Source organism: Phalacrocorax aristotelis, chromosome 6 (assembly GCF_949628215.1).
Source record: "Phalacrocorax aristotelis chromosome 6, bGulAri2.1, whole genome shotgun sequence".
NCBI lineage: Eukaryota > Metazoa > Chordata > Aves > Suliformes > Phalacrocoracidae > Phalacrocorax > Phalacrocorax aristotelis.
In genome coordinates this window covers 29,784,654-29,810,533 of record NC_134281.1, presented here as the reverse complement: position 1 = coordinate 29,810,533, position 25,880 = coordinate 29,784,654, and the positions used below count along the sequence as shown (strand labels likewise).

Below are 25,880 nucleotides of genomic sequence, written 5' to 3'. Positions count from 1 at the left end.
TTTAGCAGTATCTGTGCTGCACCCAAATGTTGAACAACTGAAAACTGAAGTCCCTGCTTATTCTTTACTCTCTCTTGCCTTTGCCTGAAATTAATAAACAGCTTTGCTAAGTCATTAATCTGGAATTAGGACCTCTGCATTGGATATTCTGACATGGACCTTTTATTCTTGTTTATACAGCATCCAAAATCTGTGTGGTTTATCTGAAGGCTTATCTACCTTGTGTGTCATATCTTGCCTAATTGCAAGCTCAGGTATAAAGAGAATGATTGAATCTGAAGAGTAAATAAACAAACATTGCATATAGAACTGGGATCAGTAAAGATTGTCTGAAAATTCCCGGGGGTATCTATAGGTTTCTGCTGCAGCTGGGCTTGCTTTCTGTCCCAGGTTTTTAATGTAGGCCCTGTTCTATGATGACAAAAATGTGAAAAAGAAAATTCAGGAGAATTATGCAGCTTTAAGTAATGCAGATTAATCTTTGACTCTTTTTAAATATTTCAGACTCCTTTTTGCCCCTGCACAGGTGTACTAGTCAGTGAGGTGAAATGGCAGTTCACGTTTCCAAAGGCATTATTTATCCTAAGATAATTATTTATTGGTTAAATGCGTTCTGTAATATGCCGAGAATTTGTGATCCATTTTTTTCTTTATTGCAGATTAACACCATTTCAATTTTGATAATCATAGTGACTAAAACAAGCAGGGCCAGACTGTGCAAAACAAACCTCCACTAATTTGTAATCATTTAAATATGTAAAGCTAGACTTTGATGTTAATGCACCATTAAAAAGAAGGTGGGAAGTTCACACGTCTGTTCTGGTATCACTTGTCAAGCAGCAGAAAACTCAAAGAGCAGCTCGTTGATTTACAACATCAAACCCACCTCAGCAAGTTTGCCATCTTGTAAAAATTCTTGGTACATGACATCTTCAAATTTTACAGGACATGGAAATTCCATGGGAGGAAACTGAATCGACAGAGCTTGTGCCTTTCTGTGCCCTCTCTTCATTATCCAGCAGCACCAGCTATCTGGTCCATGCAAGCCTGACTCCGATTCCCCGCCAGTCCTTGGGGATGGACGCATGGCTTCATCACCCTGGCTGTCAGAGTCCTTCCACAGTGACTGTATTTTCCAACCTCAGAGATTATGATTACAAAGACTTTTGAATATCAGCATGTTTAGGAAATAGTTTGATGTTTTTGAACTATTTTTCTTAAAGGGAAAATGATTTTGTCGTTGTGGGATTTACGTTACCATCTCGCAGGCAGGGTCTAGACGATACCAGTTAATAGGAATCTTTAAACTATTCCTGGCAGCTGTTTGTGCAGCATTTTAGTTTTCCTTCTGAACTCATGTTAATTGGGAAAAGTGTGCTGCAATTTCACCTATTCACCTGTAAGCCAAGCCATGACTTCTCTAATTTCTCCCATTTCTGAAATGTCAGGAGTCAGGAAATCACCAGTACCTTTCAGAAAATAAAATAGGGTAACTCAGGCATTTGCAACAGTTTTTAGGCTTGGAACACAGACAGTTGTTGTACTGATAACAGCTACCTGATTAAAGTCACAGTTTATTTTTTACCAATAACAAGTAGGTCGTGGGTACAACATGTATACCTCTGGCATAGACAAGTGAATGGTATTCCCATTTTTGGGAGAAAAGAAGGCTGACAGATCCCTACAAGCATCGCTGTATTGATGTAACTTGAGCAACATGCGTGGTGCAAACGCACACATTGATTTCACTGCAGTAGTCTGATGAAAGTCAAATAACTTTTTTTTTTTTCCATAAACAGGTCAAATTGATGTTTCTACCCACTGTTTTAATGGCCCTTTATGAACCTTGCCATTTCCAGCTTTTGTGTTTCACATCGTCAAGGCTTGTTCTACACATACACCAGCTGTAGCACTTCTAACTCTCCCTGCGTAGCTAGAGTTATTGTACTGAAAATGCTCTTCTGTGAACGTAAGTGCACTACGACAGCATAATACGAGTACGAGCATGAGAAAACAAGTACATAATCCCACTACGACTGCATCCTCATTGGAGTTAATATTCATCAGCCTGGGTAAAAATCACTCTAATCAAATGGATTCATTGTAACAGAAACAACGTGTAGATCAAGCCAACAAATAACCTCCCCTAGTGCAAAATTTCAGACTTTGAGACACCAACTCACCAGCTTTAAAACCTGCTGCCATCGTTGGAAATCAATTGTGCACATCTCTCTGCTCCATCTAGTTGGTTGCCATGTTGGGGTCAACATGAAGGAACATCACACTGATGCCAAAGGTAAATCTGCTTGGAGAGGGCTCCCTCACGATAAGCCTATGGGTTTCAGTGGCTCATGAGCTATTGCCTTAGAGGAGAAAGGGTCCCAACATTTATTGCGGCAGAATTTGGCCCAGAGGTGGAGCTTCTTTCAAAAGAAGACAACTAGGTGCAATCTCTGGAGCCACTGACTCTCTCGATACTAATTTCTACCCTCATCCTTCTCCTTTCCCTGAGTTTTGAGGGGCTTCTGTGTTATTGCTTTTTATCATAATGATTTAGTCTTTGCAAATATTTGTCTCTGGCTACTCTTTAGTGCATGGCTGCTCCAGATCCAACTCAATCAATTCCCACAGCAGCAGGATCACTGAATCAGGAAACCTGATTTCTCTTGTACTGTACAAAAAAAAGTCAGGATTAAAGTTGTCTTCTTGCAGAAACAACCCCCAGCCCTTAGTTTTGATACTAAAACCATAATTAATTCTTGGGGTAATGGACTAATACCCGGTTCAGGCACCACTAGGCAGGGACAGAGCACCAGGCTCAGCTGACGTGAACTACACTTGGTACCAAATACATCCTGGATATCAGAAATCGTTTACACTATTTATCATTTTCTAGCTTCTAAAACTAACTCTCCAGTATGCAATGTCCATTCTCAAAAATGAGTAAGACAAACACGAGAAATCAGGGAAATAACTATTTTCTGCTTTTAGATGTATCTTTGACTACTTGAGAGTGGTAGACAAAGACTTGATCAACAAATTTGTGCATAAGGAAATGGATTTACATGTAAATTGTTACATTACGAATGTCAATTAGCTGCACACATCACAGGGCAAACATCAGCAAGGTTTGTGGAGGCTAAACAAAATATACTTGCTTTATGCTGTTCTTATATGGTCATTTTAATTGGAAGCACAGATTATGGCAGCATAGCAATCATATATTTTTCACTGTAAATGCTCCATGCATCTTTGGAAACAGTATCAGGTTCTTGACAGTGAAAAGGGTGAAAAAAAAAGTTGGCTGACTTCAAAGTTGTCAACCTAGAGTTGAAAAGATTTTGGAGTGTCTTGATATTGCTTATGTCCACCTTTTTGGTAGTGGTTTCCAATGCAGAGAAAAATAATAAGATTGCTAGAAACACAAAGGTAGAAATGACTGCAAGTGAAACTTTTCCAAGGATTTGGCAAAAAACTTGTTATTTAACATTTTTATAACGGTGAAGGGAAAATGTCCTTAGATGAAAACATATGTGCCTGGATTATTGAAAGATACTAAAACTGTAAGTGATGAAAAGAATGCAGGCTAGCTGGAGTCTTCCTAGTTCACATGGTAGCACTTCCTGGCAGAGACAATCTGAGAAAGCTTTTATAACCGGGTCTTCAAAGAAGCTTCACCTCTTCCCCCCCCCCCCAGTCAACAGTCATTTTCATGAAAAACTACACCTCTGTGAACACAAAACCACAGTTTTACCTGTGAAAACTTGTGCACGTGCTGCAATAAAGCTGATAAGCATTGCGATCCTGGGAAAAAACCCTCCACAATAAGGCGGAGAACCACTCTGCCATCCCATTGCCGAGTGGGAAAAGGACACCAAAGGCACAGGAGTCTGTATTTTTACATCTCTGACCTCACCTAGATGCCTGGTCTTCTCCCACCTCAGTGTGCTCAGGCTTCTGCCCTGAGATACTGTGGACCATGGATGCTTGAGATGCTCTCCACTGGGTGCTGAGCCTTCCTTCTCCCTAAGAAGATGACAGTCCACCCACTAAGGTGGGCACAGGCTTTCAGGAGAGGGAGCGGGAATGTCCTTGTGCTCACCGTCGTCCTTTCAGGGTTCTGAACTGCTTGCACAAAAACTGCATGTAAAACGAGACAGCATATTAATGACAGCTTGACCTGAAAAAAGTCCTATCCCTACATGTTTTCCACCCCTGTGCCCGAACAAGATTTCAGTGAAGTAATTAAAAAGCACAGTGCTGATAATCACTGCAACTTCATTCCTAACAGTCAGTGGAAAAGAACAAATTTTTTAAGGATTTCCAAAATTACTGTAAAGACGACACGATTAATCTTCGCCTGTTAGTTGCGTTTGAAACAAAGATTTGAAAAGGCACATTTTTAATACTAATTTACAATCATTTCACAGGCAGTTATGAGACCCTTCATTTTAATTAAGGACATGCTCTTATTTTTAAATGTCTTCTTCAGCACCCTGACCACTTTTCATAGACTCATAGAATCATAAAGGTTGGAAGAGACCTCTGAGATCATCAAGTCCAACTGTCAACCCAACACACCCAGGTCTCCTATACTAAGTCCCGAAGTGCCGCATCTACATTTTGAACACCTCCATGGACGGTGACTCCACCACCTCTCTGGGCAGCCTCTTCCAATGCCTGACCACTCTTTCAGTAGCGGCATTTTTCCTCATACCCAATCTAAACCTCCCCTGACACAACTTGAAGCCATTTCCCCTCGTCCTATCACTAGTAACCTGGAAGAAGAGACCAACACCTACCTTGCTACAGCCTCCTTTCAGGTAGTTGTAGAGGGCGATAAGGTCTCCCCTCAGCCTCCTCTTCTCCAGGCTAAACACCCCCAGTTCCCTCAACCTCTCCTCATAAGACTTGTTCTGCAGACCCTTCACTAGCTTCGTTGCCCTTCTCTGGACACGCTCCAGCACCTCACTGTCCTTCTTGTCCTGAGGGGCCCAAAACTGAACACAGTATTCGAGGTGCGGCCCCGCCAGTGCCAAGCACAGGGGCACGATCACTGCCCTGCTCCTGCTGGCCACGCTACTCCTGATACAAATATTAGGAATATATTTGCAAATATTTGCACCCGCCCTGTCAAAAAGGGCCCGTGTCCCCCGTCCCCCGCGAGGCTGGAGCTAACACTGAGGGGCGCTCGGCCCCTCCCGCCGGGGAGGGCAGGCGGGCTGCTGGAGGCCGGCGGCCGGGAACGGGACCCCGGCACCGGCCGCCTCCTAATGGAGGTATCGCCGCCCAGGCCCCTGGCAGCCCCGCAGGAAGGGTCGGAGCGGGGCCAGATCCCAGCCACCTGCCCAGGGCGGCCGCCGGGCGTTGTTCGACCCTTCGGTCGGCCGGAGCGAGGCGGGCAGCGGCCCCGCAGTGCCCCCCTCCCCAGGGCGAGCCAGCGGCGGGAGGAGCGCGCGGTGCGGAGCGATCCTCCTCCGCCGCCTCTCCCCGCCCCCCCCCCCCCCCGTGACGGCCGGGCGCGCCCCACGCTCCGCTCCGCGCCGCCCCTTCCCCGCCTCGGCCCGCCCCGGCTGCCGGGAGAGGCCGCTCCGCGCCCGGCTGCCGCCGCCGCTGCGCTCGCCCAGTATAGTTAGAGCTGCCCGGTTTCCCCGCGTCTCACCCGTCCTTCTCCAGCCCGGGCCCCGAGCCGCGCCCGGCGCCTGCCGGCGGCTCCCAGTGGCAGGGGAGCCGCTCCGAGCGGCGGCTCCGGAGGTGAGCGTCGCCCGGGTGCCGGGTGGGGGCGGGCGGGGGGACCGGGGGGCGCCGCTTCCCCTACGGAGGCCCGGGCCTGGGCGGGCGGGCCGGGGCCGGGATCCAGGGGGGGGAGGCCCGCAGGGCCGTGCCTGCCGCCGAGCTGCCGTTTTATCCCCTCGTCTCCCCGTATCCCGACTCCCCTCCCCCCCCCCCCCGACACCCCCCCCCGACCCCCCTCCCCGGCCGATGTTTTATTCATGTCCCCGCCGGGCTTTGTACGGGGAGCGGGCTCCTTCCCCCGCAGTTCACCAAGTGCTGCCAGACTCCGGCGCTGGGGGGGGGACGGGGACCGGGGCAGGTCGCGGCTTGGAGGCGAAATGGCTGCAGGGTGGGCAAGGTTTTGCCATCCGGGCAGGCAACCCGGGGGCTGAACGGCATCTGTTTGCTTTGGGGGGTGCTGGCCTTGCCGCGGCTCAAAAGTGACAGGGGGGTCTCTTGCTGCGTTTCCCCCGCCGCGGGTCTGCCGCCTCATGTAGAAAAATCAAGTCACTGCAAGGCTTTCTGTAGCAGATTTTAAATATGTGTGTGTATATATATATCTGTCTATCTTCTCTTTCAAGGGTTCAGCAGCAAGCTTATTGCAACACCAAATGCCTGTAAGACAGGCAGCACTTACACCATCACCAAGTTAACTGTAGATGTCAGACTGTGCTTGCACTGATGTGATGTCAGATTCGTAATAACACGCAGAAATGGTGATTTTGGTGTGGGCTGAGCGTGATGGAGACGGCACAGACCCAGCTGGCGTGGACAGACTCGGTGGAGCCTCTTCCATGGTGCAGGGCCTGCTGTGCAGGTAGTCCCCCACAGCAGGCAAATCATAGGGGCATGGGGATAATGGTTACAGATTTGTGGGTGCTACGGACTCAGAGGATCAGATATTTGTGCCTGGTATTCAGGTACGTGTTGGTTAGACAGTCATTTGCTGATGCCTGTCTTGTCTGTAACTTCTGCAATGAGGCTGCCACTGTGGGTATCAGTCAAGAGGATGAATTTTGTTGCATGCTGTAGAAAGCCGGCTGCGATCAATGGGCAGTTTTGTATTAGCCCCTGATACTGCCTCTTGATTTCTCATGAGCTCATCGTGGAGTGGTGAACTAAAACTGAGAGATGCCAAAACGTGTTCCCTGCCTCATTCGGTTTCTTGTTCGCCTGGCCTTCACCTTACCCGTGCCTTGGTTGGATTTCAGTGGAAAAATTCTGGTCCTGGGTCTGTTCAAAGGCGTACATGTGTTCTGGTTTTGCTTTTTTAACTCACTGTTTGATAATAGCCATGAGGCTATGTGTTTCTGAAGATCTCCCATGTACGGGGGCTGGAGGTATTTGCCCTTTGGTACAAGCGGAGTGCACCGATACTGCCTGATGTTGTTTAACCTTATATTATCTTAAGCGTTGTATAATGAGGCAGCTTGATTTGTTAAGACTTTGTGATGGTGTAATACAATAATAATTATAAATCTTCTTATTGTCTGAAGAATGTTTAAATACTACTCTGTCCTGGGAGGTACTTCATGTGTGTTTATTTCCAAGAGGCACAGGCTTGGATGAGCAGTGTTTGATATTAATCATGTTCATTTTGGGGTGGGAGGGCAGGAGCACTTTGGCACTAGTGCTTTAGGTTGTAATTTATGGGTGTGACATCATGCAGTAGATAAGCTTTTATGGGATCTGCCATGTAAATTATGGCCTTTGTTTATATACGTGCAATTACTTGTTTTGAAAATCCACACCGTAGAGTTTGCTTAGTAGCCTGTGCTGGAGCTGTGAATAAGAACTAGCAGAATGTGCTTCGATTGTGCAATACTGTTCAGCAGTTGAAAATATTTCGCTTTACCTTGTGCTCGCAGCCTGCACCAGGTGTGAAGTTATTACGCTGCATCTGCACACTGTGATATGTCTTGTACGGTAGTTGGCTGTGAAAGCAGTGGCCAGGCGCTTTTATTTTCTTCTTTCTCCATTACCTATTTCATTTCATTTTTTGAAAGAAGGGAAGTGCTGAAATGAGTGATTTCAACTAATCTGGCTGGAGAGAGCAGCTTGGTTATTTAAGGCTGCTGTAGTTTGTTATGTAATCAGATTAACAAAGGTTGAAATGATCATTCAACTTTGGGTAAACAAATGATATATATAACAACATGGATTAGGGTGACTCTTCACATTGGAGAGACGTGCTGCAGTTAGCGTATTGCAAATACTGGACAAAAACACAATGAGTGGACACAGCAGCGTAGCAAATACATTTTTGGTAAACTTGGGGATTGTGGTGCACTTACTATTGATCTTCTGTACTCCTGTGGTGCATTAGGTGCTGCCCACATGCATGGGCAAACTTACTTTCAGCTTCCTTTAGCTGACAAGCAAAGGCCTCGCCAAATGTCTTTGTGCACAGCCTGATCGTGCTTGGGGTGCTGTGCAGGCTTGGTGCTAACTGGAGGGCAGCTGCTGGGGTTAGGAAGATGACCAATTCTCAATTGGAAGCTTTTGAAATAAAATTTAAAAAATATATAATTCCAAGCACGTTTGCTGAAGCTGGCAGCCCCTCAGCTGGTCCATTATTAGTTGGCTATTTTTTCTTGTTGTCGGGGAAGCAGCATGGCTGCAGGAGAGATTTTTAAGGCTTTTCTCCCTGAATCTGCACGCAGAGGAGGCGATGACGTGTGTGCTGCGCGGCAAAGGTCAGCGCAGGCACTGCTGGTGTATCAGAGGTGAGACCCTGCCAGGAGAGACAGGAGCCGATATAGAAAGGGGAAGGTGGAAGCCTGGTATGTGGGGGAAGTAGCTGGAGCCCAGGGAGGAGGGGGAGGCATATATTGGCATTATGGCAGGGACCTCTCTTGTGCGTCTGTGCACACAGTGCCTTGCTCGGACCCCGGTCTGTGGTTGCAGAGCGGTGATCTCATGTGGGCTCTGGTGCTGTACAAGTGGGACCTCACTTTAAAAATACTATAGCATGAAATATGCTCACTGTTATTATGGAATGCAGTGGCATCAGGTCATTGGGGGAAAGGGGGAATAACTGACTCCTGACAGTCAGGTTTCTGGGGGCCTTCGTATTGGCATGGAGCCTGAGCCCTTCCAACCTTCCTCTTGTTCGGGAAAGGTAAGGTACCCTCGAGGATCCTGCTCTTCTGTCCTTCAGCATGACACGACGGAACAGCACTATGTTTTGGATACATATGCAAAAATACTCCGGAATGGGTTTTTTAGTGTAATTGTTACTTATTTCCTTGCTGCCTCTGTTTAATTCTACATAAGCAGTCATGTAATTGTAAAGGGATTTCAGAGGTGCTTGCAAATATCTGTCACTGCTACTGGCTCATCTTTGTGCTGTATAAAGTATTTGTGACTAAATGTACACAAGCACATTTTGGGTATACTGGAATCTAAAGAGTTACTTTTGGAAATAGGTAATATTGTTCAGGCCATATTCTTGTAGGATGTTCAGAGAGGAGGCAGTGTGGAATGTGATATGCAATCAGAATTTTAAGACTGTTTCTTTTCCTGGTACGAGTTTACTTCAGCTCCAATTAATTTACAGGTTGGTATCTTGTCTTCAGTTTTGTGGACTGAATAAGAGCAGTCGTTCTTAGTCAGACTAGAGATCTGTCTCGGTCAGTATCTCTTCTGGTGGGACTGCTTGCAGGTGTGTAGGAAAACTGACTTCAGGGTTCTCCTCCTCCTGGTAAACCCTTCCAGCAGTCATCTCTCTAGGAAATGTTTGGGCTGGAAGCTGGTCCACTGAGGCTGTTGTGTTTAATAGCTATTTTAGCTGCTGATGGATTGTCTTCTCTGAAAAATGTCTCATTTGTTTTGAAAACCTTTATGGCATTAGTGTTCAAAACATCCTGTGTTGGTGAACTTTGGGTATAATTGTGCACTCTGAAAAGGATTTTACTTTATTTTATTTGTTTTATGGCTTGCCATTTGAAGTGCCTGCCCTTCAGATTTTTATCTGAATTCTGGAAGACTATCTTTTTAGATTTTTACGTGGAAAAATGTTAACAGGTCTTAGAATGTATATAAAGATAACTGCTATATGTTTGCAATAAGGTATGCTCCCAGCCCCATTTACAGTCACCTGTCATAGATATGTCCAGTCACAGCTGTAGCATTTACGTAACTGCATGCAAAAAAAATGTTGAAATACAAGAAGTGATGTGATTTCTGCAGCTATACATCCTGCATATAGACTGCAGTAAGTCTTGATTCAGAACGACTCAGACGACAAAAGAGTTGCTGTATCCAAAGAGTGACTTCAGCAGTGCTGTTTGAAGTTCTTGCCAAAGTAAATCTTTGCAAGGTATCTGGTGCAACATTAAGGGGATATGCGGGGATCAGAATTGACAAATTATATTAAAGACCTTGAAGTTAAGAAATACAGATAACAAAAAGTGCAGCATCATGCATTAAAAACAATGTGTTGGTCCCTGAATTGTTCTTCAGGTTAGCTTTCAACACGCCATCCCAGACCATTTCAGAAATAGGTGGGTGTTAAAAAGCTGTGTTGTAAATTCCACTTTTCCTTTGTGTGGCAGGGAAGCAGGATCTTTTGATGGTGAATTGGCCTACAGTAATTGCTTTTATAATGGTGTCCAGGAGTCCGTCTGGGTTACAGGGGCCATTTGGATTACAGTTTGCTGTACTAGACTTTGGTACTGGTGGTAACGCAGTTATGTTTGGTGTATTAAAAGAAGCTGTCCAAAGTCTGGTAAATTATTTATTATTATGGCAGTTTCTGAAATCCTGTTGATAAAAATGGGTAAAATTTTCACACTTTTAAAGCAAACAGAAAATCTTCATCGTGTCATTTCTACTGTTAATTCCACCCTTAAGCCTGTAAAACTAATTATCAACGTGGGTGGAATTTCAGCATACTGGTTTACAGGTGGGATAATAGTAGAGAGTGACCAGACAAATGCTTTCTGTTTGTTTTAAAAATAGAGATGCTTACATAATGATGCTATACACAACAACAGAACATGCATATGGATAAGATCTCTGCATTAGAGTATTAATCCAACAGCATCCCTTGTCTGCTGTCGCTTGCTTCAAAGGAAGGTAATTCTGGAGTGGAGAGATGCCAATGCCAAGTGATTTAACTGGAGTATTGGTCCAGTCCTGAACCACCTTTAGGCAGGGGTCTGGGTAAGAGGTTTGGAGAAATAGATTTTTAAACCACTATGAGCTCTTAATTTGTTATCTGAAGCAGGGAAAACCATTCTTTCTCTTTTGTGGAGTGCTGTCTATCTGTGTTTTAAGTTGTTTGCAGAGATTTGTCGCTTAACATGTGGCATGTCCTTAGTAAAACTGAGGCCCCGTTTTGGGGAGTGGAGTGCTATTGCTAATAAAAAACTCCCAAACAAGTAAGCATGTCTGAAAGCATCAGGATTGCATCAGGGTCTTTCCTCTTGCTATGGAAGTAGCCTCAGTTTGTTTTTCTTCTGCCTCTGTATCTCTAACAGAAGTAATAGACTTTATCCATCAGGTTTGGAAAAAGATAAAAAGTAAGTTGAAATACGTATTTAATAGGAAAATTTTTCCAGGATCTATATATACAGGTATGCATTTTCCCAAAAGTGTGTGTTAGGCATTGAGGCCGTGACTATGTTGTTGCTAACCAAAATTCTAGCCCCGAATGTATCTATAAATACCATAGCCTCACCCCTTCAACTCTGTGAAATGATAGGTATCTGGAATAACTTCATACATCAGGACATGAAAGGACCTTGGTAAGCTTTTGCTTTTATAATAAACAAGGAAAAGTTTCTCTAAATTGCCCAATAGAGTTTATCCACACAAAGACAGCTCTTTATTCGGTGAGGGGGAGTGACTTACCTTTTAGATGTTTGTCCTTAGGATTTTTATCTCATCCTATCCCAAGTTTTATTAATAAAAGCAAAACAACTTTAACGTGATTATGCATGTTTGGCGGACAGACCTCTGTGTTTTAGAGTCGTGACTAATTAAATTTGCGGAGCCTGCGCAATTTAGGATATTGGGCAGGGAGACTGTTTTAGCAGGAAGACATGGAGGAAGGAACAAATTGCTCTCCTTCCCTTTCTTAACGGTGACAGCAGCATTTTCTGTGAACTTTGCAGGTTTGTAGGTGATGTGGTGTGCCATTCCTGGGGAAAAGGGCTTGCTGAAGTTTGCCTTTCTGTTTGGAGAATTCCTTTTAAATGACTGTTCAATAAAGTTCTGAATATCAGATATTTGCACATCCCCACTAGAAGACAGTCTGAGGAAAGAATTGGCCAGTAAAACAAAACAAATGCTGTCTTTTTAAGGGTGGGTAACGGGCTGTAAGCCCATTTCAGCTTTGAGGGATGACTAAGATGTTTCTTCTGGCAATACCCAGTTTGGATCCTGCTGCTTAATTTTGTCTACAGGCCTGCTCATCTCAGGTGCATCTTAAAGGGAATGCAGCTGATGTGCATTAAACGTACTGATAAAATGTGCAGGAGTTTTGTCTTTTGTTGCAGATGGATTTATACAGCACTCCGTCAACTAGGAAGCTGCCTTCAGCAGCAGGGTGTTCTCTGAAGTAGGATGTTTAAAGATGTGGTTTGGGCTGCTACGCGTGGTCAGCCATGTGATGCTGAAGGACAGGGTACTGTTCCTTTTCTTCCAGTGCAGTTGCGCTTGTTACGTGCGCACAGTAGCTGTGGTCTGGTGGATGCCCAGAGGCTCAGCTTTCTCTTTTGAGCCTTTATTTTTGCAGGAATCTGAAATAGCAGAACCAAAGCTGCTGAGTAAGCCAGACTGAGTCCAGGGGAGCAGATCTGGCAGCTCTCCCCTTCACCTACCACAGAAATGCATAGAAGACAAACTCGTATGAGTACGTCAGGGACTTGTTTCGTTAGTGGGTGAAAGAAAAGCCAACCAGGGCTTTCTAATACCGTCTCTGTTATTTTTACCACTCAAAGTTCTTACAGACATAGTTATTTTTTCCAATGATTTATGTTTGTAAATTACTACCTAGTTTTCAGGTGTGGAAGCCTATAATTTAAAAGTGTCTGGCCAGTGCTACTGAAATGCAAATCAAAACCTCCCAATGCAGAAGCTTCTGAGATAATTTCTGTTGTTTTTCCTCTGCTGGAAAAAAAAAAAAAAACAGAGAGGAAGCGGTATCCGTTCTGCTTTGGTTGTGTCAGATAAGGTGTATCTTTGAGATTAAAAAGTCTTGATGCTTGCGGGAGGAGGGGAGTGCTTCTTTTGTCTTTTGTTGCAGCAAAGGATACTAATTAACCACCAAACAAATTGGGTTTGGGGGAGTTTGCCTTTGCTATCACAGTGAAAATGTTTTGTATGGAAGAGCTGTGCAAATTACACCCGAAGGCATTCACATAGAGATAAATCAGCCCCCGGCTGCCCAAAATCTTCCTGTTTCAGTCTGCAGAAATATGCCAGGAAAGCTTTTGAAATGGCAACAGTCAGTCTGCATGTTCTGGAGCAGATTGTGTACCGGAGACTGTGGCACAGCCCTGAGCAAAGACGTCAGCAGCAAGGAGTGACTGTCATCCCCAACACAAACAGACAGACTCCATCAGTGTGACAGACCAGCAAAGAGTGATGCAACGCTAATGGGCAGATCATTATGATTGTCAGCTCAGAATATAGGGTTTGTTTGTTGGTTTTTCCCCAACGACAGGAGCTGACTCTGAGTTGGATTTTCCTATAACTAGCATTCTGCATCTTTGACGTTTTGGCAAGAGTGAGACTATTTCCTTAAAAAAAAAAAAAAAAGAAGTAAGAGGCCTCAGGCTTAGTAACAGCATTTAGGTGAATAATAAATGCTCAGCCTTGTGCATATACATTTAGTTGTACATTTATTTGGGGACTTTTACAAGCATAATGGAAAGTTATGCACTTGACTCTTCATTGAGTTGCAGTGGGATTTGGGGACTTAATTTCCCTAAGACTATGAAAATCCTGGGCTTTGTGGTATAAGTTTTGGTTGCCTCTACACTTCCATGCTAGTCTCTGAGCCTTTTTTAATCCACAGCAAATGCTTGGGTGCTACAACAGTAATAGTTTAAACGCCAGTGATTTGAGAGAGAAAAAAAGCTGGAGCTTCTTAAATGTGTGGGGACTGGATGAAGTGGGATTGATTGGGCATTAGGCAGAAATTTGTGGGTAAGCCCAGTCAAGTGACTGGCTGGAGAGAAGTGGGGTTCATGAAGTCAAAGTCAGCCTGATCCCCCTTTGGCTGAAGAAGTGACATCTTTGTGACAGCGGTTTTTGCCTGGCCTCTCCCACTGACTCCAAGTAGCTGTCATGGACTTTCCCTGCAATTGTTTGGTGTTCTGTGAACTCATGCCTTAAAAAAAGGCTCTCAAAGTGAACACCTTTCTGGAAGGTCGTTAGAAATTTAATACTAATATTTAATAAGGTTTGTGAGTTACATGTAACACAAATAACAGTGCTGACAATGCTTTTCAATTATTCATTTTTTGTGCAGCGTGTTGTTGGTCATTAAGATGGGTTGTCTATGCAAGTGGTTCCATAAAATGCAAATTGTTAGCTTCTATGTGGGTCAGAAAACATTGCATACTTGGTGTAACTCTTGTAGTTAAATAGACTTCTTTGTTAAGCAAATAATTTAATCACTGGTTACTCTTAGCAGTGTCAAAAACATACATGAATTCTTGCTGAGTGTAAGTAAAGCGTTTCAGCTTTGAATGATGACTGCAGGATTTGGCTTAAAAGCTATTTTTGGGCCACAGGCACAGCCCAAAGCCAGGGGACGTACGTGGCTCCGCTCCTGAAATGGCGTCAGGATGGAGGATGACTCAGTCACCCCTGCAACTTCCTTGTTGCTCCAGAAAGGTAGTGATTTATTGCAGATTTGTGTCAGCAGTAAATAGCCATCCACCCGGCGCTGATTCAGCTGCTTCGAAAGTGGTAGTTAAGGATGTGCGCCCCATCTTTGCCTACTCGGTCCCTCCCAGCTCTCTTCCCACCCATCAGCTGCGGAGGGCGTAAACAAAATGCGTACGTAGCCTTTCCTCCCCCGTACTTCTGACTGCTGGCCAGGTGGTCCACGTGAGGCTGAGAGCAGGGATCTTGTTCTTGCAGATAGATGCACGGTGCATGCCAGTGTTGAGATTTGGATGGTGTTCCTGTTGTGTCAGGGAAGATTGGCTGTGCAAAGCCTGCGGGGTTTGGTCTTCTGAGGGCGCTGAGGTTGAAGCAATAGTAAATGTGGTAGAATCAGCACATAGTGACATTGCTGCTGGGTGAAAAATTGGTCCAAACCCTTCCAGGGCCTGCGTTGGCCTTTCTTTGTAAGGCAGCAGCACAGGAACAGAGCAGACTACAGAGAAGGAGGTGAAGTTCACAGAGAACGTTCATTAAGTGCATCAGGTTGAGGACTCTTGTTTTTCTGGGGTTTATGGTAACTTGCAGTACATGAGGAGGAGTTTCTTTGCTCCTGTTACGATTAAGGAGAGTAAGGCAAGTAGTTATTTTACTGCTGGCTTTGCCCTCCTGCCTGCCCTCCAAAAGAAACCTCAAGGTACAAAAAACCCACCAGTCTAAACACCTGATTTTGAAATAAAGCACTCTATTTCAGATATAGGAATGATTCTACTGATGTCAAAGGACTGTGATGGAGAATAGCATCCTAATGGTAATACCTCCTCCCTTCTCTTCCACCCTGCTTTCCCAAGAGCTACTGCTATCCTGGGAAAGCACGTGAGGAACCCACTTGCTGTTTCTTGCCATCACAGCCCTTATCTTTTTAGTGGAGGGTGAATACCAGGATAATCGTTGTGTTCCTGTATTTTTTTGCCTTAAGCCAAATGCAGAAGAAACAACTCGCTTTTGTGGGGCATTTTTGCATTGGTGTATGCTTTGAAAAGGCACATAGCAGGCTGTTGTTGGCCATAATCAGTGTTGGCCACTTCCCGAGACGTGGTCTCTCCCAAGGAGGGGGTAAGTTTTAATGTGGCACTTGTGAGAGGCAGAGGTGGGACAGAAGATCCTGGGTGAATTAACCATGCCAAGGAAACTATCCCCAAAAAGTCTGCTGTGGGTTTGCTGAGCATGTGAGAATAGCCTTGCTTTTGATCTCTGTCATGACTCTGAATATCCTCAGGAATAAAAGCCACAAGTAAGAATAGAGGTGGCCCTGAAGACTTGGTTTTGCTTTGATGGTTGTTACCTGGTGAATTGCGCTGTCCTGTTTGCTGCTGGATTCTCTCAAGGAGTAAATTGGTGACCTCTGTGCTTTTCCAGGCATTCAATTTCCCATTCCTCTGGTCCCTACCTATAATCTTCCATTCTTTCTGTTTACCTGCTGCCAACTCCTGTGACATCTCATGAATGTGCCTGAACTGTGTTTTATATGGAAACAGTTTTATTGCTTTGAAAATGCTGAACACAGTTGGGTGTAAACAAAAAGTAGCATGTGAGCTTCATGGATCTGCTGCTTCTATGCCAGTAAAGTCAAACTCTGTGAGTTAGGCTCGGTACCTGTAAGGTCTGTTCCAAGTGGAAGCTGAGGTAAGGTGCTGACGGTGGGAATGCTGATCTGGTCTCAATATCAAGGGGAATAAACAGTGTCGAAGGAGACACAGGGACCTTTCTGTATCATCAGACTGCATGACTGGTTTTATATCTTGATTTGAATGTCAAAGAAGAGACGGAAAACAGAAGATGGGAGTGACTTTCACCCTTAAGGTAATGTATGCCTCTTGGTGCTAGGGATTGCAAGCTGGTTCACCAGTCTCTTGTTCACCATTCCTGTCTGGTCATTAGCCAGCACGTCTAGTAGGTTTGAGTGTTTGATTAGCCACCGGAGGTACTCTAGGACAAAGTTTAAAATTGATGAAAATTACAGTTGTCTAAGGTGCTGTGTTCATTGTACTTGCCTGAAGATTTAGCAGTATACTGTTGGTGTTGCATGTATCTGCCTTTAGCAATTCCCCTGGTTTTTATCTTATTTGCTGCTTAGTTATAGATTTATACTGGAAAGGCCTGGATGAAATGGGTGCCCACAAGGAAAGCTTTAGGGAATATTGGGAAGAAGTATAAAGGGGAACAAGCATGCACCAGCAAATCAGCTTCAAAGCATGCAGTAAGGAGGAAGAAATGTACATGCTTCCTGATATTGCTGGAATAGAAGAAAAATGGCATGGTGTACTGATTGGTGCACTAAGGTGGGAGCTTAATGCCCGTTCAGGCTCTTTGCAGCTGTGATGGTATCTTTGTGACATGCAGTGTTGTAGGACTCTGATGTTGTTCTGTGCCTTGTTACCAGAAAATATAAAACCAGGTTCCTTTTCTCAGCTTGTTGAGCTTTTTCTCAGCAAAAAAATGTTTTTATTCTTTTCTTTTTTTAATAGAGTGAAATCTGGATTATTTTTCTAAATCCTCTGATCAACCTGAACCTCAGTAGCTTAATGCTGTTCTCATAACAGATTTGCTTTTCAAATACTATTTTTAAGTTCATAGTTATGAAGAAGAGTATTTCCTATGGCTGTCTATGCCAAATACTAACACTCCCGGTTCAATCCTGGGGCTGGGGTGTCCATTGCTATTTCCTGATGGTTCTTGTAGCTCTTCTCTCCCCACTTGTGCAGGGTGAAGACAGCGCTGATTGATTGCAGGTTTATATTGCTAATAACTATAAACAAGCAATTCTGACTCATTGGTCATGGAAGACAGAAGTACAATCAAATATGGTTGCTATGTTAATTTGTTTACATATAGGGAAATTATGTAAATATCAGTGCAGATTAGGTTTAGCCCCTGTGTGTGCCTGCATTCAATACCCTGGGGCCAAAACTGGGTACTGTTGAAGTAATGGAGAATTTTCCTCTTGAGCTTAGTAAGTCTAGGATTTAGCTTCTGAATGTTTAGAGCCACAATGGTTTTTAATGCTGTAAATGCCGTAGAAGGATTCCTGTGACTTTACATTACCATTAAAGCCATAGTCCCAGATATGTGAAAGGACAAAATAAGCTGAAAACACGTCTTTTAGGCTTTCTGATTGCCCTCTTTAGAAGGTGTACAGCTCCCCTGTGCACCTGGCTTTCATTTGTTCCCCAGCCTCCGATCCCCACTGCCCCCTATCCCTTCCTGCAGCCACTACGTACCTTGTACAGACTGGAGCCTGCAGGCACCTTGGGTTTAGCATGGACTGAAAACTAATATTGAAAAAGAAGTTCAGAGTAATGGTTGGCCACCCTGATGTCCAGCAAAGGAGGTATTGTGTGGGCATCTTTAGGGGCTTTCTCTTAGCAGTGCTGTGCAGGTGGGGTTGGCTAACTCTTTGTTTTTGGGGTAGAAGCAGAGCCTGGACATGTTTTTTGAATCGTTACCATCAAGGGTTGGTATCAATAAGCCAAGAAATGGTATGGACAGCAGGAATAGTATGTCTGTTCATAAATTTATTAAACAAGGAGGTGGCAAGGTAGAGGGCTGGAGGTGAAATGTGAAGAGCTTAAGCAGCTGATGGCACAAGGCTGGAAACATGAGCAGGAGAAAATGAGACGCTGACTAACAAAACCAAAAGGCACTTGCTGTTGAAAAGGAAATTGTGTAAGGGTGCACACGTGCTTTTGCGTTACTATCTCAAGGTGTGTGGTCAAGGGGGCAGATATGATCAAATCCTTACTTCTCCTGTTCTTCATATGGTGTGTATTATGAATAAAAGCTTTCTTAGAGGCTCAGAGCCAGAGCAGTTTTCTGCAGGTTGCGATGCAGGATGCTGGCCTTATGTTGCTTTTCCTTTTAGAGGCGGCGGTGCAAGTAACGAGTCTGTCAAAACAAGAAGGACAGAGCCTGCTTGCCAGCAGTGGGCTGTAACCAAGGGTGGCGGTGCCACATCCTAAAGCTGGGTCTTGGGCTGGTCACCCCCTTGTGCCAGTGACACCCCAAGTTCTTGAGGGAGGCATGGAGTAGTGCCTGGGTTTTTGTGCACCCTTCTCTTTTAATGGGTGAGATATAGTTGGGCTGTATGCAGCCAGGAAAGTCGCCAGTTGAATGCTGCTGAGCAATATCACTAGCTGTGGGCAAGGGAGAAGAGAAAGGAAAGATTTTGATCTCCAGTTAGGGTTTTTCTACACCACTGAAACATTAAAGATCAGTCAAAAAGCTTGTAAATATTCCAGTTGTGAACTGCAGTGATTTTGCTTAATATACTTCACTGATTCTTCCTGTTGTCTTTTCCAGGTGGAAATGTTAATACTCCACTTAGGAGCAGTATCTTTTCTGATCTCTGGCTGCACTTGTCATTTATTTCCCAAACCTTCTCTCTTTCTACCACAAACCACATAGATAACTGGTTTTACAGCAAAATAATAATCACTTATGGTAGTTCCTTAGTTCTCAGCAATGCTTGTTTGTACTCCGCAATTTCAAATACCGACAGACAAATAGACAAGTGCACAAAAGGCAAAGCAACAGCTGCAAGAAAAAAAGATACTGTATTTGATTAAAATAAATGTCACTATGGTACCTTAACTGTAGCTAATCAGGAGTGTGTCTTTTGGGGGGAACTAAGGGTAAGGATGATGTTTTATGGATGAGCCTTCACTTGTTGAACCTGGGATGGAGCTCAGTGGAAGAACCCATAGGCTTATCATGGCACTGACATACTGTTGGGAAGGAGGGGGCAGTGGCTGACCCTGCAAACACTGGCTGTGGAAATATGTCAACTCTCAGGACTTCAGTACCTTTACTAGTTAATGGTCCTGCTAACGTGCCTCCTTTGTAGGATCGAGGGTTGTTTGTATTTCTGTTTTACATCTACCACCCTTACTATCCTGTGTTGCGCAGCAGACCTGCAAAACCCAAATCAGCATGAATTTCTGTGCAGTTTCATGTTGCCACTTGTGTTGGCACAGTGTACTTGACAGTGTATTTGGCAGGACACCAAAGAACAGGAGCTATCTTGCAGGCCAGCAGATGTAATGGAGGTAAGGCACTGTGCCTGCTGCAGTAGGACCTTGTATCCAAGACTGTCAAGTGCTTTAGTGCTGGTTTATAGTGAGGAAGTTCACGTGGGTAGTATCTGCAGAGACCTAGGCAACATAGAAGTTGCATCATGAGTTTCTCTTCTTCATTGGTTTAACATTTTCAAGAGTTTCTAAAATATATAAAATGCTAAAAGTTTAGGCTTAAAAAAACTTGTTCCTTGGTTAACTTTACCTGTAACTCAAAATGATTCCTTGATTATGGAGCTTCCTCTCACCAGCACTAACACACATTTCCCGTTTCAGTTTGCTTTCCTTAAATTTCCCCTTACCACATTACTAATTGTGTTATGCTGGCCCAAGGAAACTCTGGATGAGATCATGTGTCGTTCTGGGAAGCACAGTTGTGACTTTCGGCAAGGAGGTTGGCTTCCCAAAGCTCACAAGGTAGAGGGGAGTGTCCAAAGGTGAGTGGGGAACAGGGAAATGGACAGGAGAGCCTGATAGACAATCCTGTGCTGTGATGATTGATCCATGTTGACTTGCTGTGTTGTATTTAGTACGACTTCAGTTACACCTTGGATCGAAGAGGAAAAAGTTGTCCCTGTAGTTGGGTTGTGGTAGGAGAGGGCGTTACAGGGTGGTTTCACTGTGTACTTGATCTGTATTCCTATACCCTTTCCCAGGTATCTGCTTTTGGGTTCTGCTGGGTGCAGGATGAAATGGACCGTTAGTCCAACATGATGTAGTTGTTTAGAATAATTCTGTGTTGTCAGCCTGTCTTTAAAGTCAGCAAGGCTTGTGTGGGCACGGGTGTCTTTGCAGAATGGCTTGGGGGTCTGGGAGGTTCAACTGCAGGCTACCTGGAGAAGGGATTGCCTCTCTATTTGTTTCTGTACATCCACAGCTGAGCTTATTGGATAGCAGCAGTTGTGGAAAGCAGAGGAATATAATGAAAGTTGCTGTGAAATTAAAATTTAAAAAAGGCCTATTTCTGCCATGCATATAAGGGTAGAGGGATGGAAAGGTGGAGCCGCCTTTTTGCCTGTGCTGTGCTACCTGTCCTTTGGTTTCCTGTACATGAAATGGTATGAAAATGCAAGCCACCTCTACGCAGCACATGGGGATGAACGAGTAAAAGCTCAGTGAAATTGCAAAGTATTTTCCCTGTTCATAAAAACGAGCAACTGTTCTGTTGGGTTGCAAGGGGAGGTGGCCTATCTTCTTTCACAGTGGTTTTTTTTGTCTTCTTCTCAGATGAGTGCTAAAAGAAGTGCTGGTATGTTTGCAGTCTCTAAGGAATGTTGGATTATCATCCGTTAAGGGACTGACTGTCTAATTAAAATAGTGGATTTTGAGCACTATGTTAGTGCACTTGCTCCTTGCGTGTTGTTACTCAGTGACTATGGTATATGAACGCTTGCTTCTTGGAAGTACTTGCTTGGAAAACTCTTTTTCATGTTTGTATACTTAATGATTTGTTTTGGAAAACCCCCTTATTTTTAGTCTCTCTTAAACCAGTAGAAAGATGAATTTACTTTTAGACTTGGTCACTTTTTTTTCTTTTAAGATTGTACTTTTTTCCCCGCCAAGGTCTACAGGTAGCATTTTTTCCCATGCTTCCTGCCTCCTCACCTTACGCACAGCCAATCAGAATACTATTTTTTCCTCCAAATTTAGCATTTACAGTAAACTAGCAATGTATTCTGTTCTCCATTAGAGTCCTCCCTTAGCTGAGGACAGCATATAGTGACAGAAATGATTAGCCAGCAGCTTTTTAGGCATACAGGGTTTGTAACGTCTAGCCAGCTGAAATGCCTCTGTTCTTTAAGATGAGTGAGAGCACCGCAGGCTGTGACCGCATGCCATCCTTCAAAGTCCCCTCCTCAGTTTTAATTGCCACTAGACCTGGCTGCGGTTTATTTTCAGTTTATATGACAAAAATATAGGTAGGATTTGTGGATTCAGAGTCGTGCCTTTGTGCTGGGTATGCAGTTGAACAAGTGTGAGTTTAGTGCATGGTTAGAGCTCTGCAGTTTCTTTTCTGTGTTTTTTGTCATTCAAACAAGTTCACATCAGGCGTTTGTTTTGTAAATTAATGCTTTATAAGCTAAGTAGAAAGTCTTTGTATTAATTTGATATGAACACAAGCAAAAACAGAGAACAAAAGACAAATGCAAACATATAAGAAAATACCTGTAATGAAGGTTCTCCTTTTGTGAGTTGAAAGTGAATTGAAAACACTCATTTTATATATATATATATGTATCTATAAATATATATATGTGTGTGTGTGTATACACACATATTTTTTTTTTACCACAGAAACTACTGCATATCACTTGGTAGTGATATAAAATGGTGTTTGACTGGGTATCAAAGTCAGTGGTGGATGACCATCTCTGTGCACCACTGGATGCAGGTTTGTGGCTGCAGACGCCCATCTGCAGCTCCCACCCGTTTCTGCTGTTCACCTGTTACCACAGGACTGTGCAAAATCCTGTGGGTAAAATGACTTTCACAAAGCACTGAATGCTGTGATACCCATTTCACTGTTAACGCTACTTAGTCACGGTATCTGCTGACGCAAAAGAAATTATATACTCTGTGCAGATGTGAGAGCTGTAATAATATAAATGCACATGCTTCTAAAAAGTAACTCTAATCAAAACCACAAGTGTCCATGACCTAATATATGTATGATAACTGAAGGTATATTTGCAGTATCAATAATTATGTTTATTGCAGATTTTCAATAAGAGCAGTTAGTATGAAGATGCTGTAGGGCAGATTGCAATGCAGACCAGCTGCCCAAGTGAGTACCCAGTGTCCCCTGATGTCCCTGGGGTTTGTGTTGGTGACAGGCAGAGCCACTACCTGCGATTGCGAGTTTGGTGCCTTTTGTGTGTTCTGAGTTAATTAGTGATTTATGTGCAAATTGAATCGGGTTGCAATGATTACTGTGGTGTCCATGCTTAAGGAAGTGTGTACAGATATGTAAAGATTTTTGGAGAAGCAGGTGGGTGTAGCACACGTAGGCCATGGCAGCATTAAGTGCCGGGCTTAGGTTTGGTTTCTGCTGGCTCCTTTTGCTTTTCCAGGTGCACCAAAGATTTGCCTGCCCTTAACTTTCACCTTCCCCCCTCTTTTAAACATGTTAATTGACCTTTAGCCAAAAGATGGTGCTGCCGAACCCTTTAGACGTGAAAGGCATTCTAAACGTTCACGCCTTGTATGTATGCAAGCACTTTGTCTGGGGTGATTTTCAGAAGTGTAAAGCAGCTACAGCAGCAAATCTATTTCAGCATCTCCTGTGGTCTGGAGCTTTGAAACCCATCCTGGTTTTGGTGTCAGCAGTTGCCCTGCTCTTGGTGGTTTTCCTTTCCTTCGTCAGCCTTCCGAGGGAGCAAACTTGAAGCAGACGGGGAAGATAAGTGGAGGCTGAAATGAATATTTAAGCACTTCTAGACTTATTTCACCAACAAATAAAACTGCTGCTTGATTTCTGTGGGAGGAGCGTATGCCAGAGCCTTGCTAAATACTCCAAAAAAAGGAGCTTCAGAATGTTAAACACAAACCCCACAATGTTTGATGGGAGTTTGTTCTGTTGTTTCAGTAGTGACTCATCTCCAGAATGATCCATCCACTTCACGATGTATATGTGGGGGGAAAAACCACCCTAACAAAGGTCTCAGAGCCACCTATGAAATGCAGTGTCCTGTTCAATTATTAGTTAAAGCATCTGAGTATCTTAAGCCCTTAGGCAATTTTGAGAGTTGTGCTGGCAAAAGATGTTTGTGGTCAAATCTTGTTCACTTTTTGTTAAACATCCTATATTTTTAAGAGCGTGGGATGAGAAAAAAATGGTAGGTATGATTTTCTTTTTCTGGATGGGCAGGATTGTTTTTGAAACCTCAGGGGTTGTTAGGATGTCGCTTTTTCCTTTATGTACGTTACATCTTTGGCTAACTGACCTGAAAATTAAAGATCAGCATTTCAGCGCGTTTGTTAAATGCTCTGCTTCCTGAGGCGGCTGTTCAGAAAGCTGAGGGCTCCCATCTCGATTTTCTTCCTGCCCCTACTCATCGTCCTCTGAAGGCAGCAATGAGTACAAAGACAGGAAAGGGGAATGATAAAGTGTGGGAATAAAGTGAGTGCTGAGTTAGCAATGCCAGAAGGAAATGGCTTTCTGATGGCGGCCTTGCTTCTGGCGAAAAATAAACTGGAGGTGAACTGACTTAAAATACTTCTGAAAATGGAGTTCTCTCGTCAAATTTTTCTGTGACATCTGTCTACAATTTTTTTAGTGCAATAAAGTAGAAAGAATGCCATTGTATTGACTGGATACTGGCAGTAGTGTTTCAGCAAACAACTACGCAGTATATATGAATTAAATTATCCAAGGGCTTGTTAGCAGATCATCTGCATGCAAAAGAGAGTGATGATAGTCATGGAAACTTCTTAGAAATCAAGTGAAGGACTCTGTCTCCTGTATGTTGTGCTTCTGCATGTGAAAGCTGCTGCTTTTTCCTTCAACCCTATTTTTTTTTCCTTTAATCGTTCCCCAGATATTGTGCAAATTGATGGAGTGAGATATATATAAATATATTAATAAGATTCCTCCATGGAATTGCTAGAAAGATAGAACTGTATTATGTGGCAGAATGTAACATGGGATGTGAAAGCCTGTTACCCCTTTACTGCCTTTCCAGAGCTGCAGAGCCTGTCCCAGGAATTTGGGGGGACTCTCTTGATTCATCAGATGTTGCATGTGCTCCTTTTGTGTGGGTGCTGGCTGGTCAACGCAGATGCACCTTTGACTTCCATGTGGCACTAACATTTCCCCCTTCAAGAGCAGTGTAATGTTGAGAACAAGCAGCGTCCTTTGGGTCTCTCTGTTCAAATGAGTTGATCCATAAATCAAGAGCATGACGGTTAATGAGTCCACCGTGAAGGTTTGGTGGGGCGGAGGGCACCTTGTGAATGCTGAGAACAGTGTCAGCCTTGGTCAAGGTTCTGAGGAAACTGAGACAGGGCTACCTCATAAATTTTTTTGCTGTTTCTGGTTTCACGTTTCAACTGGAGAAAAACCCATGAGTATAGAACTTTTGGAAAAGGTTGTCTGGGTGAGAATAAACTGTACTACAGCAATTCCTTTCTGAAGGGAAACGTTATCTAGGGATCCTGCTCTAGGCTTGTGTGCTGTGAGCGCAGTAGGTTTATGTTCTTGTCTCCAAGCAAGGAAGAGCCGAATTACAAGATATGGGCACCTGTGTCTCTAAGCCTTCAGAGTTCATGGTGGAATAATGAGCAGTGAGAAGGGAGAGTATTTAGCCAAAAGACTTGGAAGTAAAGCTGCTCAACATATGTCCCTTCTGTCTTTTGATGTTGGTCTTGTCCCGTGCAGATTTCCTAAAGATCTGAACAGTGATACAAGCAGGGCTTATTTTAGAAGCAGCATGGTAGAAATCAGGGTGAAGTGTTGTGTTCAACTGCAGTCTGACATATTTCAAAATAATATATCCTAAATAAGAAACATTGCCTAACAAAAAGAAATTAACTGTTGGGAATTATGGTAAATGTATGGGAAGCTGTGAAATTATTTATTAGGAACAGTGTACCCTCTGGGTTTGCAAAAAGAAGTTCTGGTTTTAGCAAGAGAAAGCTATATTTACATGAAGATCAACATGATTTAATGGTTACCAACCGATTACAAGGGAGCTTTCTTTAATAAAATAGCTGCCAGTAAAAATGGAGAACATTTGGATTGCCTCATTGAGAATTTATATTACTTGAATTTAAATAAGTGTATCCCACTTTGTGCAGAAACTGTAACAATTTGTGCCAGGTCCTTATCATCAGCTGTGGAGAAGATTGAGTAGTGGAGGCAAATTCAGTATTTTCCTGTACAACCCCAGGTTTCCATCTCTTGGCCAGGGTACTGAGGCAGGGTGCCTTTTCTTCTCAAATTGTGGATATGAAGAAAGCCTCCAAAGCCAGTCCCCTTCCCACGGCGGGTAGTGGCAGATGCCCTTTGGAAAAGGATTAGGTGATTGTTACTTTTTGTTTTTCTTGTCATTGTTTTCTCCGCAAAAGATGTCTGTTGTTTCTGAGCAGGTCTTTTCTCCTTGTCATAGTTTTTTGTTGTTGTTTTGAAGGACT

The 25,880-nt window shown here is 43.7% G+C and overlaps 1 protein-coding gene and 1 long non-coding RNA gene across 3 annotated transcripts in view; one reads left to right on the top strand and one right to left on the bottom strand.

Annotated features, from left to right (window-relative positions):
• Positions 1-3,689: 3,689 nt before the first annotated feature.
• On the bottom strand, positions 3,690-5,506 carry LOC142058857 (uncharacterized). The gene is made up of 2 exons (XR_012661134.1): positions 4,803-5,506; positions 3,690-4,140 (listed from the first exon to the last, which is right to left on the bottom strand). It is a non-coding gene; the product is annotated as an uncharacterized LOC142058857 (long non-coding RNA).
• Positions 5,507-5,561: 55 nt separating this feature from the next.
• The window catches only part of C6H1orf21 (chromosome 6 C1orf21 homolog), a 130,689-nt gene continuing 110,370 nt past the window's right edge, over positions 5,562-25,880 (top strand). Inside the window, exon 1 of one of the 2 annotated variants that reach the window (XM_075096782.1) lies at positions 5,562-5,754. The gene's annotated coding sequence lies outside the window, so the exon portion shown is untranslated. Of the gene's footprint in view, positions 5,755-6,356; positions 6,593-25,880 lie in introns of those variants that run through there. The other variant, XM_075096783.1, reaches the window with a different exon arrangement.